Source organism: Rosa chinensis, chromosome 6 (assembly GCF_002994745.2).
Source record: "Rosa chinensis cultivar Old Blush chromosome 6, RchiOBHm-V2, whole genome shotgun sequence".
Classification (NCBI taxonomy): Eukaryota; Viridiplantae; Streptophyta; class Magnoliopsida; order Rosales; family Rosaceae; genus Rosa; species Rosa chinensis.
In genome coordinates this window covers 27,037,143-27,047,053 of record NC_037093.1, presented here as the reverse complement: position 1 = coordinate 27,047,053, position 9,911 = coordinate 27,037,143, and the positions used below count along the sequence as shown (strand labels likewise).

Here is a 9,911-nt window from a genome sequence, read left to right as displayed (position 1 = left end):
AGCAAGCGAGTTGCGGTGAGTCGGTGTAGGGTGGTTGGGCTCCGCCATGTCAGTGTACTACACAAATGGGTTGAATAGTGTTATGTGGAGGGCTTGCAGATAGAGAGACGAAGGTGAGGAAGATCCGAAAGAATTTAGTGTTTGGAGGAAAAACCATGTAAATTGTCCAATCTTTTTGTTGTTGTTGTTGTTGAAATGACCATTTTAGCCCTTACCGTAGGCCTGCACTTCAGATTTAACATCCAATTTGGATAGAGCTCAAGAAATTGGACACAGCTGATGAAAATTGAGAGTTTAAGGGTGTTGTTGATGAAATTGGAAATTCAGGGACTAACATGAAGAATGAGTGAAAGTTCAGGTAGGTAAACAATAACTAATTTTATTGCTAATCAGTAGCGCACTCAATTTGAATATATGCACTAGCAATAATCAAACAAAATTTTGATTCATTAGCAGCTAATCACAATAAACTATACATGCTTTTGATTGCAAAACATGTAGTAGTATTTAATTTGAATATATGCAATAAAAGTTGTGCATAATCATGTAGTAGTATTCATGGCCGATGACCATATCAACTATGCCTTAAGTTTTCTACCCTACCCTCTATATATAGGCACCCCATTATAATTCAATAGGTCGTAAGATAAATCAAACTTTCTTGTACGAGAGAAAATATCTTATTCCTGATTGGAAAAAACTTTGACATAAACCATTTCCAATTAGGAAGTTCAACCAACTCTCTCTCTCTCTCTCTCAAGCATATCTTGTAAAATTTAATTGTTCAAAGAACGAGAAGAAAATGGAAGGTGTAGTCCAGAATTGAAAGAGTGCTCTGCTAGGGTTTCTTCCTTAGCTGTGAAATTGGTCAAGCATCTCCATTCTCATAGAGTTTCGGGTGGGTCTTGGCCTGCTTGGTCTTCTTCTAGTCACAGGTGGGTTGGATGATTCTAGTTTTCACTGGGCGATTGGATTTGGTGGACGTTTGCACAGGGGCAATGTGCCAGGCAACAGGGATGGAGCCACTTGAAGGGCGGTCTCGGCTGTAGCCCAAGGGAAAAATTGGGCCAAAAATTACCAAGTATGGGTATAGCCCAAATAAATAAAAAAATACTAATGCTTTGCAATTGTATTTCTGCTTTCGGTCCCGACTCCATACTCTCAGATACTCTCACTCTCTCCCCAAGTTTGAAACTTCAGATCGATTTTGATTCTACCTTCCACTCTTCCAGAGTTCCAGGCTCCAGCCACCGAGGTACCGAGCCACCTCTACCTCCTCCGCCACCTTCCACCGAGCCACCTCCACTGCGGTCTGCATCACTGGATTCTCTGCGACTCCTGCTCCTTGAACTCTTGAAGGCTTCAAATCTCCAATCCCTGAATCTCAGATTCTCAGCTCTCAGGTAAACACCGTATACCCAATACCCATGTTGATGATGTTTGATTGTTTGAATCTCGCTGATGATGTTTGATTGTTTGAATTTTGAATTCTTGATTTTGGTGTTTAGGACTTTAGGGTGAGGACCGTGAGGTCGTAATTCAGTAATTGAGAATTGGGAATGGCCGAATGGGTTGATGAATGATGACTTGATGTTGATAATTGGGAATGGGTAATGGGTTGATCCGTTGATGTCGATAATTGGGAATGGGTTGATGTTGAATACTTGAATTGTTGATAATTGGGAATGTGTTGAATCGGTTGATGAATGGTGATGTGGTGTTTGATGTTTGGTGTCCAGATTCCACATAATTGGGATTTTAGTGATGTTTTTTTTTTAGATAAATGATAATTGTTTATCTAAGCTTAGGCCATTTAATTTTGCATAATTGCATATTTTTCCATCTTGCTTGTTAATTATTAATTGTTATATTGAAATATATGTATATATATTATAGGTATTGAATAAAATGACGGATCGCCGAAAACCCAAGCGGTATAAAAACATTCTTTCATGGTTTACAAGTGATATTCCATCAAGTGCTAGTGGGAATGAAATCTGGAGTGGGAGTGGGAGTGGGAGTAGAAATGTGATTGAGAATTCTGTGAATGATGTTCCTATAAATGATTCTCCACCTATTCCACTAGAAGAGTGTCGTGATGAAAGAATTGAGATAGAAGAAAATTTTGATGTTACTTCTCTTGAGCGTGATCCTGGAATACGACTTCCAATATGCAAGTATCATTTGAATGAGTGTGACAATATTCGAAGAGCTTATGTGGTCTTTGGACCGTATCAACCTCAGTTAAGCAAGTATCCATCTTCTTTTGATGGGGGTCAAGGTCGAAAATTTAATGCCAAATGGTTCAAAGATTGGCCTTGGCTTGAGTATTCCGAAGAGTTAGACAAAGCATATTGCTTCCCGTGTTTCCTCTTTGATAGTTATCAATCCCACCATCCAGTATTCATTGAGTATGGGTTTCAAGGTTGGAAGAATGTTATGTCCAAACAGTCTGGTATTCTTGCTCACATGGGAGGCATAAATTCCTACATAGTGCTGCCATGCTCAAGTGGGAGACACTACGAAACCCATCTAAACATATTGAGAGAGTGATTAGCCACAATCATCACAAGAAGTAGCAAATAACCGACTCCGGCTTATTACTACTATAGAGAGTGTAACGTTGTTAGCCCACCAAGGATGTGCTTTTAGAGGGCGTGACGAATCCATTGATTCATCCAATGGTGGAAATTTCAATGCAGTTGTGAATTCTTTTGGAAAAATGAATATAGAAGTTCAAAAAGTCTTAGAAAATGCTCCTGTAAATGCCAAGTATACTTCTCCATAAATTCAAAAACAAATTGCCACTATTCTTGCCAACAAAGTTAGAACCAAGATTCGTGAGCAAGTGGAGATGCCATGTTTTGTATCCTAGTTGATGAAGCAGTTGATGCATCTAATAGGGAGCAAATGGCTATCATTGTTATGGGTTTATTAGAGAACGATTTTTCAAAGTTATTAGTGTTGCAGACACTTGTTCTCAAACTTTGAAAAATGAGATATCCAAAGTTCTTGCTCAATATGACCTTCAGGTAGAAAACATGCGTGGCCAATGATATGATGGTGCTAGCAACATGCGGGGTGAATTTAATGGATTACGAGCTTTGTTTCGTGAAGAGTGTCCATCTGCATATTATGTGCATTGCTTTGCTCATCGCTTACAATTGACTTTAAATGCTGCAGCTAAAGGGGTGCATATATTTGGGAATTTTTCTCTAGTCTGAACTTCATTGTAAATTTTGTTGATTCTTCTGCAAAACGGCATTCAGCGTTAAAAGTTATTAGAGAAGAAGAAATTGCAGAATTAGTGGCTGCTGGTACACTACGAGTAGGGGGGCTAATCAGTCTTGCACTTTGCAAAGAGCATGAACTACTCGTTGGGGTTCACATCTTCGATCTATATCAAGTTTGATTAAATTATTTGGAGCCACCAGAACAACTCTTGGAGAATTGGTTGCAAACGGACCAAATAAAGTACAAGGAGAAGCAAAGAGTGTGGGTAAGGCTATGAAGCGTTTTGATTTTGTGTTTTGCTTGCTTTTGATGCATGATGTTATGAGGATTGCTGACTTTCTTTGTCAGTCATTGCAAAAAAAAGCAATAGACATTTTGAATGCTCTAAACTTTCTTTCAATAACAAAATCAAAACTTCTAGATATGAGAGAAGAAGAAATTGCAGAATTAGTGGCTGCTGGTACACTTGGTACGGGTAGAGGGGCTAATCAGTCTTGCACTTTGCAACGAGCATGGACTACTCGTTGGGGTTCACATCTTCGATCTATATCAAGTTTGATTAAATTATTTGGAGCCACCAGAACAACTCTTGGAGAATTGGTTGCAAACGGACCAAATAAAGTACAAGGAGAAGCAAAGAGTGTAGGTAAGGCTATGAAGCGTTTTGATTTTGTGTTTTGCTTGCTTTTGATGCATGATGTTAGGAGGATTGCTGACTTTCTTTGTCAGTCATTGTAAAAAAAAGCCATAAATGCTCTAAACTTTCTTTCAATAACAAAATCAAAACTTCAAGATATGAGAGAAGAAGAAATTGCAGAATTAGTGGCTGCTGGTACACTTGGTACAGGTAGAGGGGCTAATCAGTCTTGCACTTTGCAAAGAGCATGGACTACTCGTTGGGGTTCACATCTTCGATCTATATCAAGTTTGATTAAATTATTTGGAGCCACCAGAACAACTCTTGGAGAATTGGTTGCAAACGGACCAAATAAAGTACAAGGAGAAGCAAAGAGTGTAAGTAAGGCTATGAAGCGTTTTGATTTTGTGTTTTGCTTGCTTTTGATGCATGATGTTATGAGGATTGCTGACTTTCTTTGTCAGTCATTGCAAAAAAAAGCCATAGACATTTTGAATGCTCTAAACTTTCTTTCAATAACAATATCAAAACTTCTAGATATAAGAGAAGATGGTTGGGATAATTTGATTATGAAGGTTGCATTATTTTGTTGTGAGTATGATATTATGATGCCGGATATGTCTGCTCCTTACAAGAAAGGTATAAGGGCTTGTGAACAAAATATTACAAATGAGCATTATTATCGGGTCAATATACTTAATGATGTGATAGATTTTCAATTGGCAGAGCTAGATAGTAGATTTCAAGATAATTCGTTGGAGTTCCTTGTTCTTAGTGCTACATTTGACCCTCGTGATAATTTTGTTTCATTCAAATATGAAGATGTTAGCAATCTTGCTTTGAAGTTTTATTCTTAAGATTTTACATCATCTGATATGTTTGCTCTAGACATGGAGTGTGGGTATTTTCTAATAGATATTCAAAAGGATGCAAGATTTTCCAAGATAAATTATGTGTCTGATTTGTGTCGGCGGTTAGTTGAAACAAGAAAGTCAGCATTCTTTCCTATGATTTACAGGTTGATTTGCCTTATTTTGACTCTGCCAGTTTCTACAGCAACAACAGAGAGAGCATTTTCATCTTTGAACATCATAAAAAGCAAACTTCGAAATAAGATGGAAGATGACTTTCTTGATGATTTGATGGTTCTCTACATTGAAAAAGAGTTTGCAAATTGTATTGATAATGATTCAGTGATTTTTGAATTCGAAGTTAGTGGGCCTCGGAGGGTACGGTTCAGTTAGATATATGCTTGTAATTTGTAATTTATGGGGTTTTGGTTTTATGTCCATCCCATTGTAGTTTTGAATAATAAAGGCGTGAGGATATCGATGAACCTCCCACTGGGTTCCAAATCTCAAAAAAGAAAAAGAGTTCTGCATAAAATATTTGTTAGGCTAAAATTAGCCCAACCCTCCATATAATTCTGGCTACGTCCCTGCCAGGCAAGGAGATTACAATTGCGCATGCGGGCACCATCCTATGTTGCAAGGCCAATGGGGTGGACTTTGGTCCTGGTTGGTGGCGCGCGATGACTGAGGTGGGGTCGGCGGCTTCTTCTTTGAAGATGTGAGGAAATGGTAGCGGCTTGTTCTCCACTAGTCTCAGTATGGTTGAGGTAGCTGGTGGCGAGGCAGGAGACTTTAGGGAAAACAATTGTGGCTCGCCGGCACAGGATATTGGCTGGAGTGGTAACTTTGGAGGTAGTCAGATCGTGTAGGATAATTTTGATGAATTTGGACTGCCGATGTGGTCTCTAGGTGTTGGAAAGGGCAAGGGTTTAGAGTTAGGGTCTCTATAGATGTTGGGCTTGGAGACGCTAGCTCTTAGGCCTTGTTTGTAGGTCTCTTTGGTTATGAAGGCTAGTGGCGAGCTGGGCTTGGAGGATTTTGTTATTTGGGCTTGGAAGCTATTTCTTTTGAGTCTTGGGCTTGTCACTGAGCCTTGAGCTCTTAACATTAATAGTATAGTCTATTTTTTACTTGAACCCTGGGAAGCCTCCTCTGCATAGAGTGGTCCCTGGTTCGTTGAATAAGTTAGGGTGGTCCTCTTCTTTTGCCCTTACTTTTTCTTGGTTCTTCGGTTTTTGGTGCTTATTACTATGGTTATAGCATTTAGGTTGTTTTAGGGTAGCCTAGCATGACTTAATATTGACGTGGCCCTTGCGGGCAGGTCATGTTTGTTGTTACCTACATTTAGTTCTATAAAAAGCTTGACATCCTATTGTAAAAAAGCAAAATGAAAGAGTGTAGATATAATTTATCTTGACTATTCAATATCTTACAAAGGGAAGGAAAAAGGAAAAAAGAAAAGAAAAGGTGTAGATCTAAATTTATTTTCATGCATTGTTTTCTTCAGCTCCTTCATGTTGAGGACTAGTGTTCGCTAGTATTTGATGGTTCAAACTGTCCGACTCAGTGCCAATATGCATTGGTATTATCAAAGATCGTTGATCAACTGGTGTTCCTTGTTCACTTGGTGAGTCGTTGAAATCTGTGTTAGATGCGTCATTTGGCGGGGTGCTAGTAACAATTACACTATCATCATCATGTGTACAAAAGTAAAGTGTTGATATGAGGAGAGCAAATAGTGAAGCAGCCCCGACAACTGAAAATAGACCCCAAAAGGTATCAAGCCCAAGCTTCTTGGACTCAGAGACCATTGGTTTAGTAGTTGAACACTCAGTTTGTTTACTGAACCATTTTTTTTCAATTTCTTTCATCTTGTCTCCCTCGGTCACGTTCAAAATTGCCCTTGAAATATCAGGTGCAAGAGGAGAACCTTTACGAAATACCTATAAAAGAACAGAAAAGGAGAAAATTAAAAGCATTCCAAATTAGTTTATATTTAATAGTGTAGTACTACTTTGTATTAATAAATTTGAGAGGGAGATCTTACGAAGGCAAAACCATCAGTTTTAAATATTGGCCCAACCATGGTATATTTTGAGCAAAATTTTGCAAGAAAAAGCCTAATGAAGGGTGTTTCGTCAATGGCGGCGGAAATACCACCTGTTCTACTCCCTTTTGTCAAAAGATCATCACACTCATCTTTCGATTTATAGACCCTAATCATGGAAGGATCAAAACCACTTTGTATCAAAAGCTCATATACAAAAGAACCCTCCGGGTAGCCCACATACTCCTTGTTGTTTATAAGCTCGTTTATGTTGGTATAAGTTGGCTGGAGTTGTTGGATAGTTAATCGTGACATTAGACTGGCCGTGTAGCTTTGTGTCAATATCATTATAACGAACACCCAGATGAGCACCACAAACCTTGCCGAATTGCTAACCACTCTCTCTCCTGTATATTGATGTCAAAAATTTAAGTTTGCCAATACAAGCTTTCTCTACATGTACGATAACCATTAGAGTTTCAAGATGAAGTACATAGCTAAGTTTCAGTCATGCAATTCGGTCATGCACATAAAAAAATCAATATCTATCAAGTTCACAAAACATATATATACTTTGCAACAGAGTCCTAGGAAGCTTTGACAGGAGTAGTAGTCGATATAAAAATGCTTTGCTTGAGTTAAACCGTTTAGTGCTAGAAATTCCAGATTTGACATTTAAGAATAAAATCTTTTTCACACATGTTAAATGTCATATTTTCCTGGAGTATATATTTTACTTACTTTGCGAGAAAGTGATTGTTGAGAATGAAAACCAAAAGCTTGTGCTGATTTGACACCAAGGATTTCCGCGAAAGTCTTCATTAATACGATGTTCCAGAAACCAAATCACAAAAGCTATGAAGATAAAACAGCAAACAGTTGAGAGACAAAGGTCCTTGGCCAAAGGTTGCAAGAAGAACCACGCATTTTTACTCTTGTTCTGATCTTTCATTAGCACCAACATCCCTACTCCTGATTCAGTGAAAGGCAATGTGAAGTCCACATACAAAGACCTGTTTCCTCTAATTGTCGTCGCTGCTACTACATCATCGAAGTTCTGCCAACGTGCAAAAGTGAACTACTAATTTCATTCATTGAGTTCTAGAAATTAACTTTGATGCAATCATAAGAAATGAAATTTTGAGAGCTGATAATTCAAGTACTACATACCCCAAGAAAAACTTACTGAACCAAATCATTATATGTGCTAGCAGGAGTCCCATCAGGCTTGCTCAAAGCAAAGGGAATGAAGTCATAAGTAACAGCATATGGTAATTTTTGTATTGCAGCATTAAATATGTCTATACACGAACCAGTTGCTTCTGTAGTATTTGTGATGGGATCAAGTACCACCTTAACAAATTCAGGAAAACCATTATCCACAGGAACTCCTACTCTCAACTTTTTCCCATTTGTGGGGATCTCCCATCCCTTTGGAATAGAGGTAGAATCTCTGGGCCATATAATAGATCCCAATCCCACATTGTTTGCATTTGTACAATTGAGTGAAATCTTTTTCAAAAGTCCACCCTGTGATGTCCAAAATCCAATAGTTCTTACTGTTCCATGACCATTCACATTCACTATTTCAAATGCTGAAGATTGTAACTCCCCATTAACAAAACTGAAATCTCCAGTTAGACCTTTAAATCTAGTACGTGACAAGGATTGGCGAAGTAGTTGGCCACTTTGGGAGACCCTAAAAGTTTCAAGATCAATTGATGTGTTGATCATGGAGGTATTGCTGGTAGTGTTTTAGAAGCCAAATATTGTAGTGCCAACATTTTCAATTGCCGTGGCTAATGCATAAGCAGCATCATAAGCCCAAAGTCCAAAGAAATCTAATTTGGCAGTATCAATGGCTGGATTTTCCTGTTGGAATTTCCTTCTCCATCGTACTCGAAAGTTAATGAGTTCTTTTGTTCTTGGCACATAAGGCCTCACTCCTAATGTGCCTTCCATGGAATTCATGACTGAATCATTCAATGTACTTAAATAATTGGTTAATCCATCAGTCATGATCCAAACATAGCCTTCATTCATCATTCCTAGCTCTCTTGCTTTGCCAAAAACTCGAGAACCAAGATCATCAGACATGTGGACAATGAAGACTCGAGTTTGCATTGTCATCAATTTGTAAAGCTCTGCAACAAGTTGGTCATCAGTGGCCATTGGAGGTATGACACTTCGGTAAGGGACACGAGCCTTGACTTGTTGCAAGGCATCAACCAAGTAAGGTAATACTCCCTCTCCAAACTGATTGTCTACATAGATTGGCACAGCTTCTCTCCATCCAAAACTTTTGATGATATCACTTATGGCTCTTACTTGAGAGGAATCAATTTCTGTTGCTCGAAAAAAATATGGACTACCTTTGGAACTAAGGGAAGGACTTGTTGCCAAAAATGAGATTAAGGGAACCTGAGCTTTGTCTCCAAGATCAATTAGAAAGTTGGCTTGCATTGATGATTTTGGTCCAATTATTGCTTGCACTTGAACATTCTTTATTAAATCCAAACCTGGGTTTCCATATAAAAAGAGAAAGGGTTAATGGCAAATTACCTCTCAAATTATGAGACTATTTTTATTTCCATACTTAACTACTAAATTTTTGATGCGTCGAAGGGGTTTATCTTGGGCCTAGGAAGCCTTTGGGTTCCCCATGACAAAGTCAAAAAAAAAAAAAAAAACTACTAAATTTTTGCATTTGCCTACCTTAAATTTCATTGCGTTAGTATTTTGATACCTTAACTACTAACACTGTTAAATTTTGCTGATATTGGGCATGGGCTCAGGTCCCAAAATGGTTTTATGTTATGCTTTATTTTATATTTTATTGCCTTTTATGTTTAATTAGATGTGGCTTATTGCCAGCAATAGGTCCGATCCTATCTCTATATGATAGGGCGACGTGAGCTTGGTTCCAGTTCGCACACTTAGTGTTGCTTGTTTGGCCTAGCAGGGCGGCGAGTTATTTACTTGATCAAATGGACACAACCTCCTAGTGGCAGGATGAAATGGAGTATCACCGGATTTGTATCCGTACCGCAACATAGTAGGAAAGCTGTGTTATTTGCAATTATGCTTTTTCGTAAAAGAGTAATTTTTCTGTTATATCACCGCTTTAGTTAAAGCAAATAGA

At 38.4% G+C, this 9,911-nt stretch overlaps 1 pseudogene; it reads right to left on the bottom strand.

The window, feature by feature from the left end:
* Positions 1–6,209: 6,209 nt before the first annotated feature.
* Positions 6,210–9,911, bottom strand: part of LOC112174172 — a 29,759-nt pseudogene continuing 26,057 nt past the window's right edge.